This window comes from Triticum aestivum, chromosome 5B, assembly GCF_018294505.1.
Source record: "Triticum aestivum cultivar Chinese Spring chromosome 5B, IWGSC CS RefSeq v2.1, whole genome shotgun sequence".
Taxonomy (NCBI): Eukaryota; Viridiplantae; Streptophyta; class Magnoliopsida; order Poales; family Poaceae; genus Triticum; species Triticum aestivum.
Genome location: NC_057807.1, coordinates 641,479,736 through 641,492,086, shown reverse-complemented (window position 1 = coordinate 641,492,086; position 12,351 = coordinate 641,479,736). Strand labels below are relative to the sequence as shown.

The 12,351-nt window shown below is 41.0% G+C and overlaps 1 long non-coding RNA gene across 1 annotated transcript; it reads right to left on the bottom strand.

The window, feature by feature from the left end:
- Window positions 1–5,743: 5,743 nt before the first annotated feature.
- Window positions 5,744–9,042, bottom strand: LOC123117335 (uncharacterized). The gene is made up of 4 exons (XR_006457344.1): window positions 8,601–9,042; window positions 6,727–8,519; window positions 6,434–6,629; window positions 5,744–6,110 (listed from the first exon to the last, which is right to left on the bottom strand). It is a non-coding gene; the product is annotated as an uncharacterized lncRNA (long non-coding RNA).
- Window positions 9,043–12,351: the final 3,309 nt, after the last annotated feature.

The window sequence follows — 12,351 nt, the reverse complement described above, 5'->3', positions numbered from 1 at the left end:
ACATTTTTGCTTTCTAGATGGTTATTCTGGTTTCTCTCAAATACCCGTGTCAGCGAAAGATCAATCAAAAACTACTTTTACTTGCCCTTTCGGTACTTTTGCTTATAGACGTATGCCTTTTGGTTTATGTAATGCACCTGCTACCTTTCAAAGATGTATGATGGCTATATTCTCTGACTTTTGTGAAAATATTTGTGAGGTATTCATGGATGATTTCTCCGTTTATGGATCCTCTTTTGATGATTGCTTGAGCAACCTTGATCGAGTTTTGCAGAGATGCGAAGACACTAGTCTCGTCTTGAATTGGGAAAAGTTCCACTTTATGGTTAATGAAGTCATTGTTTTGGGGCACAAGATCTCCGAGAGAGGTATTGAAGTTGATAAAGCTAAAGTTGATGCTATTGAAAAGATGCCATGTCCCAAGGACATAAAAGGTATAAGAGGTTTCCTTGGTCATGCTGGTTTTCATAGGAGGTTCATTAAGGTTTTTTCTAAAATCTCTAGGCCTCTGACTAATTTATTGCAAAAAGATATTCCTTTTCTCTTTGATGATGATTGTGCAGAAGCATTTGAAATACTTAAGAAAGCTTTGATCACTGCACCTATTGTTCAGCCACCTGATTGGAATTTACCTTTTGAAATTATGTGCAATGCTAGTGATTATGCTGTAGGTGCTGTTCTAGGGCAAAGAGTTGATAAGAAATTGAAGGTTATCCAGTATGCTAGTAAGACTCTTGATACTGCCCAGAGAAATTATGCTATTACTGAAAAAGAATTCTTAGCAGTTGTGTTTGCATGTGATAAGTTTAGACCTTATATTGTTGATTCCAAAGTTACTATTCACACTGATCATGCTGCTATTAAATATCTTATGGAAAAGAAAGATGCTAAGCCTAGACTCATTAGATGGGTTCTCTTGCTCCAAGAATTTGATTTGCATACTATTGATAGAAAGGGAGCCGAGAACCCCGTTGCAGACAACTTGTCTAGGTTAGAGAATGTTCTTGATGACCCACTGCCTATTGATGATAGTTTTCCTGATAAACAATTAGCGGTCATTAATGCTTCTCATACTGCTCCTTGGTATGCTGATTATGCTAATTGCATTGTTGCTAAATTTATACCACCTAGTTTTACATACCAGCAAAAGAAAAAGTTCTTCTATGATTTAAGGCATTACTTCTGGGATGACCGACACCTTTATAAAGAAGGAGTAGATGGTGTTATTAGATGTTTTGTACCTAAGCATGTACAGGAACAGATCCTATGCAAGTGTCACTCCGAATCATATGGAGGACACCACGCTGGAGATAGAACTGCACACAAGGTATTGAATCTGGTTTTTATTGGCCTACTCTCTTCAAAGATGCTCGTAAGTTTGTCTTGTCTTGTGATGAATGTCAAAAAATTGGTAATATTAGTAGACGTCAAGAAATGCCTATGAATTATTCTCTTGTTATTGAACCGTTTGATGTTTGGGGTTTTGATTATATGGGACCTTTTCCTGCCTCTAATGGTTATACACATATTTTAGTTGCTATTGATTACGTTACTAAGTGGGTAGAAGCTATTCCAACTAGTAGTGATGATCATAACACTTCTACTAAAATGCTTAAAGAAGTTATTTTTCCGAGGTTTGGAGTCCCTAGATATCTTATGACAGATGGTGGTTCACACTTTATTCATGGTGCTTTACGTAAGATGCTTGCTAAGTATGATGTTAATCATAGAATTGCATCTCCTTATCACCCACAGTCTAGTGGTCAAGTAGAATTGAGCAATAGAGAGCTCAAATTAATTTCGCAGAAGACTGTTAATAGATCTGGAAAGAATTGGTCCAAGAAACTTGATGATGCATTATGGGCCTATAGAACTGCATATAAAAATCCTATGGGTATGTCTCCGTATAAGATGGTTTATGGAAAGCTTGTCATTTACCTCTAGAACTTGAACATAAAGCATTTGGCTATTAAAGAGCTCAACTATGACTTTAAACTTGCTGATGAGAAGAGGTTGTTTGATATTAGCTCACTTGATGAATGGAGAACCCAAGCCTATGAGAATGCCAAGCTATTCAAAGAAAAAGTTAAACGCTGGCATGACAAAAGGATACAAAATCGTGAGTTTAACGTAGGTGATTATGTGTTATTATTCAACTTTCGTTTAAGATTTTTTGCAGGAAAACTTCTCTCCAAATGGGAAGGTCCTTACGTTATCGAGGAGGTCTATCGTTCGGGTACCATAAAAATCAACAACTTCGAAGGCACAAGTCCAAGGGTGGTGAACGGTCTAAGAATTAAACATTATATCTCAGGTAATCCTGTCAATGTTGAAACTAATATTATTGAAACCGTAACCTCGGAGGAATACATAAGGGACACTTTCCAGAACATTCGAGACTCCGAAAAGGAATAGGCATGTGGTACGGTAAGTAAACCGACTCCAAAACAATTCTAAAGGCAATTTTTATCAGTTTTGGAATATTGAAGAATTTTAGGAATAAAGAAGTAGTCCGGGAAGGACATGAGGCCTCCACGAGAGTGGAGGGTGCGCCCCCTGTCTCGTGGACACCTCGTGTGCCTTCTGGACTCCGTTTTCTTGCACATTACGTATTTTGGTCGGTAAAAATTCATTATATAATATCCCAAAAGTTTTGACCGCCGTATCACGCAAATATCCTCTGTTTTCGTTTCGAGCTTTTTTCTGTTTCAGATCTACATCATCATGGCGTCTCCAAGCGCTCCCAAGGACAAGTTTTTTGAGAGGGTTATTAACCCCTATCTCACGGAGGTGCTGCAACACCCTCAAACCATTGAAATGCGTGAGGGGGTGCTGCACATCCGTGATGCGGAGGGACCAAGGCGTACCGGAAGCGTGGAGACAAAGCTCGAAGCCATGGAGCAGCAAGTCTTCAAGTGCCAAGGGATGGTGGAGCATGGACTCAACGCCAACCAGATGATGATTACGGAGTTCACCAACAACCATAAGCTAGATGCCAAAGTCATTGGGGAAACCATCTTCAAGCTTCAAGAGAAAATCGAGCACCTCCAAGCCAGATCTATGACCTGAAAAACTAGAACTGTGAGTATGAATATAGATTCAAAAGGATGAGTTTGGCTGCAGATTTAAAGATCCCGGAGACTCGATCATCCTTCTATAATGATGATCCTACATTATCAACAACTCCTACTTCACCACCTCCGAAGACATAATCACATGGGTATGGGCAATCCCCTTGGCAACTGCCAAGCTCGGGGGAGATGCCACGGTATCGTATCACCATCACACTCCTATCTTTACCGTTTTATTTAGTTCGATCCTTTTTAGTAGCATCTTGATCTAGTAGTTTGAAGTTTTGATATCAAGTAGCTTCTAGTTTTTCTTTGTGATCTCTTTATGTAATCGAGTCCGTGAGCTATCTATAATAAAGATTAGTGTTGAGTCAAGGGCTTTGCTTTCTTGCTATGATCTCGAGGAAAATATAAAGAATAAAATGAATAAAAGAGTTCATATTGATCTTATGGATAGTAATAACTTCACACATAGAAAGTATGAGGCATAAAAGTTGTTGAGAGTTGGTAAACTTAGTTTTGGTCATCGTTGCAATTAATAGGAAGTAATAAGGAAAGAGAGCTTTCACATATAAATATACTATCTTGGACATCTTTTATGATTGTGAGCACTCATTAAGTATGACATGCTAAAAGAGTCGACGTTGCACAAGGAAGACAACGTAATGGTTTATGTTTTCTCCCATCTCAGTTAAAGTATATTGTCATTGACCTTCCGAACATGTTGAGCTTGCCTTACCCCCTCATGCTAGCCAAATTCCTAGCACTAAGTAGAGATACTACCTGTGCTTCCAAATATCCTTAAACCCAGTTTTTCCATGAGAGTCCACCATATCTACCTATGGATTGAGTAAGATCCTTCAAGTAAGTTGTCATCGGTGCAAGCAATAAAAATTGCTCTCTAAATATGCATGACTTATTAGTGCGGAGAAAATAAGCTTTATACGATCTTGTTATGGAAGCAATAAAAGCGACGGACTACATAATAAAGATCCATACACAAGTGTCAATATAAGGTGATGTTCTTTCGCATTAAGATTTTGTGTATCCAACCCTAAAAGCGCATGACAACCTATGCTTCCCTCTGCGAAGGGACTATCCTTTTACTTTATGTTTTTACTTTATGCTTGATTCAAGGTGATCTTCACCTCTCCCTTTTTCATTTTATCCTTTGGCAAGCTCCTCGTGTTTGAAAGATCATGATCTATATATCCAATTGGATGTTCGTTAGCATGGACTGTTATTGTTGACATCACCTAAAGGTGAATACATTGGGAGGCAACACAATAAGCCCCCATCTTTCTCAGTGTCCGGCTGAAACTCCACAACCACAAGTATTGCGTGAGTGTTAGCAATTGTAGAAGACTATATGATAGTTGAGTATGTGACTTGCTGAAAATCTCTATTCTTGACTCTTTGTGATGTTACGATAAATTGCAATTGCTTCAATGACTGAGATTATAGTTTGTTAGCTTTCAATGAAGTTTCTGAACCATACTTGACATTGTGAATTGATTGTTACTTGAGCATAAGAAATCATATGACAAAATCTAATTGTGTTGCTGTTGTAAGAATGATCATGATGCCCTCATGTCCGTATTTTATTTTTATCGACACCTCTATCTCTAAACATGTGGACATATTTTTCAATTTCGGCTTCCGCTTGAGGACAAGCGAGGTCTAAGCTTGGGGGAGTTGATACGTCCATTTTGCATCATGCTTTTATATTAACTAGATAGGAAGTGTGGCTTGCCGCACCCCCCGGCCCAAATTCATCTAGTCCCTATACATGATCATGACCCATCTTAAGAGAACATTCTCAAAAGAAGCAAATTTACCCAATACAAAGTTTTCATTAGGCCTCAATATCCAAGGACACATAATTCACTCATAAATAGCATATACAATTAGTTACTCTTAATTTTCGGGAGACGTCGATCATGCTAAGTTGCAGGAGCATAATCAATAGGACTTCAGTAGGCTTGCAAAAACTCAAATCAGACAATGATTATGCTAAAACACAACAAAAGAAGAAAATATGTATAGAAGTGTATGAATTCACTGCTTGAACCATCATTACCATAGGGGATGAGCAAAAGAAATCTCAGATCCTAGAGTGAATGCCTGTATCGCGGTCACAGATAATGGTACTAATGGGACTCTAATTCCACTAGCTTCCATCTTGATTGATTCAGCAATCCGCACAAGGATCAACTTCTCTTAATAAATGAAACTTCAGGTCCCTGAAGATGCATTTGTTGCAAGACAACCTTTAATACATATGAGTTCAAACCAGGCCAAAGAATGAGAGAAACGTATAAAATGTCAATCAGACCATATTGTAATTACAAAAAATTAGGAAGCCATATCATTTGTTGGACTAATATATTGGAAATAAAGAAGCATGATAGTCAGAATAGAATATAGCAAGAATATGCAACTACACACATCAAGTGTAGCTGTGGTGTTCACAGCCGAACAGTACAATTACCTGATAGGACGATCTTTTGCCCTACATATCTTACTATGGACATAACACAATCCATATTTAATTCATATAACGATGAGTCAAATTCTGGCTTGCTACTTGGCTAATAGCCACACACAAAAAAACTCAGTGTCAACAGGGAGGACTAACGAAGTAGACTTAACTATATATATGGAAAGCAATATATCTGGCCTGCTTCCTTGGACGCATATTATTTTTTGCATTATGACTTATGAGTCACATGAATAAGAACAATACGGAAACAATATATGACTCGGCAACTCGGGGGGTGGACGTCACACCGAGTACCCATGCGATGTTGATGACTCGGTTCACTGTCATACTAAACCACAAAATGGATATCAAGAGACAACTGCAGGTCGTACAAGTGCCGCTGAGATCCAGCCCAGAGTCAAGCAACCACCGATGAGATCCAGCCCAGAGGTCCAAGGAAGTGTCGTCGAGGTCTGGTCTCGACACATCAGGGTGGAGTCAGCATGTCTACAGGATAGCACGATGGCGCGGTTTCTTCTTCCCCCATCCAGTAAAGGCTAAAATAAGACATATCAAGCTGGAATGGTAACTTCAGAGAAATCACAACAGAACCAAAATCACTTTTCCAACTGTGTTCGACTAATAGAAGTAGCAATAATAAGTCTATACGACTAAGAAAAATCTCAGAGATAGAATGATGCACTTTTTTGAGGTATGCAAGGCAAAGATAGACTGATAGAACTACAAAAACAGTGCCAAAATAAGTGTGCTTTATCCCTCTTCACAACATGCTTTATCCAGGACCGAAGAGACTAATGCATCAGCAAACTATTCAAATCAGGGCCAAATAATGCTCATCTATATTTCATAATGCAAGTACCTTTGCATGATATTTTGATGCTTCTTCTCTCTTCTGATTTTTCTATGAATGAATGAAGGTCCTCAATTGTTCCATTTCCTGTAGAAGTTGGTCCTAGTACCACTCATCTTTGACCTTGGTCTCCGTCATAATACCACAAGCCTTTGGTGTAACATGTGAAGAAGACAACGGTGCTTTCCTTATGTGTGTGTATCACCTAACATAATGCACAAACTTGTAGTAATAGGCATGCTTGGATAATCATAGTCTAGATATAAACTTGATCAGAAAATAGAACAAGAAAAGATACTTACTTCAATATATGGTTGAAGCTACTTTCATCCAACACATAAATCTTGACAAAGATTTCGTATCTCATACAAATCAATCAGTCAGCATCATAAGATAGAATACAAGTTACAAAGTAGGCATACAGAGCAAAGGCATTACTGCAGTACCTCATCTGTAGTAATCTAATGACTCTTGACAGGTACATATGATGTATCATGAAATGAAATTTCATTAATAGAATGAAGAAATTTCAGTAGTGTCTGAGCATCAGACCACATAAAATCTGATGCCATACTAACTTTCCTCCATACGGTGACTCTGCCGTCTCTCTAGCATGAATCATATACAATAGGAATTTATAAAGTGGATCTCCCACCAAAATGGATTATACTCCCTCCGTCCGAAAATACTTGTCATCAAAATGGATAAAAGGAGATGTATTTAGAACTAAAATACATCTAGATACATCCCCTTATATCCATTTTGATGACAAGTATTTTCGGACGGAGGGGGTATAATTTAAGGTATGAAAGTATCAGAAAAAGGATCAACATGTTCAGATAATTCCAGTTCTTTACCATCACCACTTAACAAAAATAGCATAAAAGAGCAAAGTTATCAAGGTACTTAGACTTTTATGACATGTATCTGAAGCTAACCATGCTGATCAGTGAGGGCATCCTAAAGATTTTAGTAACACCACGAAGCACAGAACAACCACACGATGTCAATCATTGTCACTTTGTCAGGTGAGCGGCAATACCACAGGTAGTATATACGATAGTAAAAATGTAGATGTACAGACCCTAGCTGACCATATCGAAAAAAGCAAAGGAATGTGTTGCATTTGGCCCGATTTTAGGTCCATCAAGGCCGCAAGGGACATATAGAGAAAGTAGTTCACAACATCATCTCTTCCTTCTGAATTAGCTCTTTGTGTTTCTCCCCTTTCTCCCTTGCTGCCATGCCCTGAAGTCATAATCGCTAGGCGTTTATAAACAGCCAGTGCACACATCTGTAATCTGAAAGCCGAAAACAAATTGAGAAAATGTGCAGAGTCCCACCCTTGCCCAAATACCGTTACAAATGCAACCTGACCAATCTGAATGCATATGGTGAGGTGATAGTACACATAAACTGCAGTAGGATTAAGTCCTGGTTTTTCTAAGCTTACACACATAGCATAACCCAGACAAAATGAAACTAATTCATGGAATGGAAGGATATGTACTAACCATTAGTTATCCAAAATAAAAATTATTTTTTATTCAGGGCTTGTGTAATAGTAAATAGATCAAAATGGAAATATAACATCTTTACCAAATCCAAGAACAACATACAAAAAACTGAAGGATTGATCCTTTCCGAAGAAGAATTTTGGAAGATGATTTAACATTGGAAGAAGACTACTCTTCTTGTTTTTGGACCCAACAGCATACATCATCTAAAATGCTAACCTACGATTCAATTGCTAGCACCTAAGAAATTTACAGTGCACTAAATGAGAATATGCTGTTCAGTGCCATAAGAGCATGAGTGAGCCATATATACAATAAATTAGAAGTGACGTAAACTTTCTTTGGCTAGCATCTTAATACATCTATTATACCGGGTCAACATGTATCAGCCTTAGCAAGTCAAAAAGGCAGTACATATCTTCTGGCTAGCCTGCTTCGCTGCCAAGAAGTGGTGATTGGCCGTCGATGGCGTGTTGGTGGTGAGCCTCCTCATCGCTGGCCTGCTTCGCTGCCAAGAAGTGGTGGCAGCGGCTGTAACTCTTGTTGATTGCTGAGGAGCGGCGGCTTCCAAGGTTCAGCTGCGAGGCGATGAACAAATCATGAAAAGACACACAACAGACAGCTAGGAGCTGACCAAAAGCGAGCGAGAGGAAAGACACCTGGCCGACGACGGCGAGCAAACCACGGCAACGGTGACATCCAGATCGAGTGGGCAAGCGACCGAACTAAGTGAGGACCCTCAATGCTCTCCACCTTCCTCTCCCTCTCCCTCTGGCGCGTGGTGGTGGAGAGCTGGATGTGTGTGGATGCATCTTTTCACCGGAGAGCTCATCCCGGCGCGCCCATCATCGACGGCTCGCCGTGCATCTCCTTGTCCACCAGAGTCTGCTGCCCCTCTATGACTCAAGCACAAGAGAGGGCCGGTTGCAATCCAATGGGGAGGAGGTTGGAGGCGCAGAGGAGGGTGGCGGCTCGAGTTGGAGAGAGGGAAGGCAGAGCAGCGACGGCGGCTCCAGGGCAGTAGTGGCGGCTAGGGTTTTCGTGGGAAGGGCGGGGAAGGGAGGAGAGTGGGCAGGTGGAGGGGAACGGGAAGAGAGGAGACCGCCTCGCTCTCACGGTCTCGCCCCTATCGCTATTGGGCAGTTTTCCAATGATGTGAAATATCGAAAATACCCTCGGCGGGGCATCGAGTTTACATGCGGTGGCACGGCTGTTTCGACACTGTTTTGATCCACAGTGCCAGCTTTTGATCCGACGGCTGGCGTCTCCTCATCTCGTGATCGAACGGACAAAAATGCATCAAGGACCAGATCCGACGGTCAGGAAGCACGAATCGCTGAGGGTGCTGGGTTACTCCTAGTATATATCTTACCCTGATATTTATTGCATTATGGGCTGTTACTACATATTATATATCAATACTTATGGCTATTCTCTCTTATTTTATAAGGTTTACCATGAAGAGGGGGGAATGCCGGCAGCTGGAATTCTGGCTGAAAAAGGAGCAAACATTGGAAACCTATTATGCACTATTCCAAAAGACCTGAGACTCCACGAAACTTATTTTTGGAATTAATAAGAATTATTGAGCGGAAGAAACACCTCAGGGGGCCCACACCCTATCCAGGAGGGTGGGGGCGCGCCCACCCCTACTGGGTGCGCCCCATCTCTCCTGGCCCCCCTGGTGGCCCTCCGGTGTCCATCTTCTGCTATATGAAGGGTTTTATCCTAGAAAAAATCGTGGGCAAGCTTACGGGACGAAACTACGCCGTCACGAGGAGGAACCTTGGCGGAACCAATCTAGAGCTTCGGTAGAGCTGTTCTGTCGGGGACACTTCCCTCCGGGAGGGGGAAATCATCACCATCGTCATCACCAATGATCCTCCCATCAGGAGAGGGTCAATCTCCATCAACATCTTCACCAGCACCATCTCCTCTCAAACCCTAGTTCATCTCTTGTATCCAATTTTGTATCCAAAACCACAAATTGGTACTTGTGGGTTGCTAGTAGTGTTGATTACTCCTCGTAGTTGATACTTATTGGTTTACTTGGTGGAAGGTCATATGTTCAGATCCTTAATGCATATTATTACACCTCTTATTATGAACATGAATATGCTTTGTGAGTAGTTACATTTGTTCCTGAGGACATGGGTGAAGTCTTGCTATTAGTAGTCATGTGAATTTGGTATTCGTTCGATATTTTGGTAAGATGTATGTTGTCTTTCCTCTAGTGGTGTTATGTGAACGTCGACTACATGACACTTCACCATTATTTGGGCCTATAGGAAGGCATTGGGAAGTAATAAGTAGATGATGGGTTGCTAGAGTGACGGAAGCTTAAACCCTAGTTTATGCGTTGCTTCGTAAGGGGCTGATTTGGATCCATATGTTTCATGCTATGGTTAGGTTTACCTTAATACTTTTGTTGTAGTTGCAGATGCTTGCAATAGGGGTTAATCATAAGTGGGATGCTTGTCCAAGTAAGGGTAGTACCAAGCACCGGTCCACCCACATATCAAATTATCAAAGTACCGTAGGCGAATCATATGAGCGTGATGAAACTAGCTTGATGATAATTCCCATGTGTCCTCGGGAGCGCTTTTCTCATTATAAGAAATTGTACAGGCTTGTACTTTGCTACAAAAAGGTTTGGGCCACCTTGCTGCACCTTATTTACTTTCATTGCTTGTTACTCTTTACGATTTACCTTATCACAAAACTATCTATCACCTACAATTTCAGTGCTTGCAGAGAAAACCTTACTGAAAACCGCTTATCATTTCCTTCTGCTCCTCGTTGGGTTCGACACTCTTACTTATCGAAAGGACTACGATAGATACCCTAAACTTGTGGGTCATCAAGTGAGGAGGAGGTGTGCAACCTACGGGACATAATGCCGCCACGTGCTGACTTTTTCGGGGTGCCATTCGTGACCCGCCTGACAAGTACCATGGTCGATCGACATGATATGGTATGCTATACTTACAAATGCAAATTATCCGATGATATGCTTAGTGTAGAGTCCAATGATATGTTGTGTGGAATCTAGTCGATGATATCACTACTAGGGAAAAGGCTAGCAGCAGCGCGGGTTTTAGGTGTATCAGTAGCGCAGGGAGGGACGCTACTAATAAGGCGCTACAGCTAACATATAGCAGTAGCGCGTGGTCACCGGCGCTACTGCTACACAAGTATAGCAGCAGCGCGGTTACTGGGAGCTCGCTACTGCTAGTAACTCTAGCGCCCTTTGCAACAATGCACTACTGCTAACTTTTAGACACTCGCTACTGCTAATTTAACAGGTTTTTTGTTTTTTTTGGGCATATTTGTTTTGTATTTGAACAGGCTTTATAGAAGAATCTTTAGCACATAGAAATGTCATCATGATACACATACAAATGCCTGCGAGACCACGAATGTAATCATAGCATATACATACAAATAGTCTCATCATAATCATCATCCAACACAAAGTGGTCTCTCGTCATCATCTCGAAAATAGCGATACAAGTCCTTGATTACTTGAAAATACATCGTCATCCATCTAAACAATGGTATACGCGAGAAGAGCTATCACTTTGAGTACATGAGTTCGTATCCCTCTCTCGCATTAGCGGAAAATAAACTAACTACTGCCTGTCGCTCGGAAACCGGAAACCGGCAACACCTGGGCCTGACACTCTGGCCACTCATCGTATATATACTCCTGGCGTAGCACTTCTTCGCCATCGATGATCTATGCACCTGCATCATCACATGAGTTGATGATATGCAACATATATAGTTGAGCAACAGAAAGAGACAGACTTGACAAAAATAGAAACAACATATCATAAGCATAAATAACAAAGTTCATCGTACCCAAAATGCCCTAATTAACTAGAGTGATCTTCGCTAGTCGAGGAGGAGGACGGTTTAATTACATCACAAATAAAGTTTCACTGCGCATAACTCAAAGTTTTGTCATACAGAAAGTATGGACTAAACAGACACATTGTCATATATCGACAATCACTCCAACATGCCGTGCCATCCATCGAGGTCAGGGAGATAGTCCCCGAGCTTAGTGAAAGGCTTCATGTCGAGACGCTGAGAGGCTATCCATGTTCAGACGTCTTCCCGCGACATTTGTCCTTCTCCGTAGAACATCCCTGTTTTTCCGACGACCTCTTTCATGATGATTTGGGCAAGTTCGTGCTGGATGTTATAGAACTCAGCTCAAAGTCGATGATCCTCGATATCTCCTATGTCCTTTGCCCATTGCAGAATATGGGAATCGCCAGATCTAGGTGACATGTGAAGGTTCTGGTGATCCCGTCTGTACTCCAGCATGTGGTGTAGGACATAGAATCCATCATTAAGAGAATCGTTCAGTTGCTGGATGCAGCAGAAGTCGGTCTTATGGCT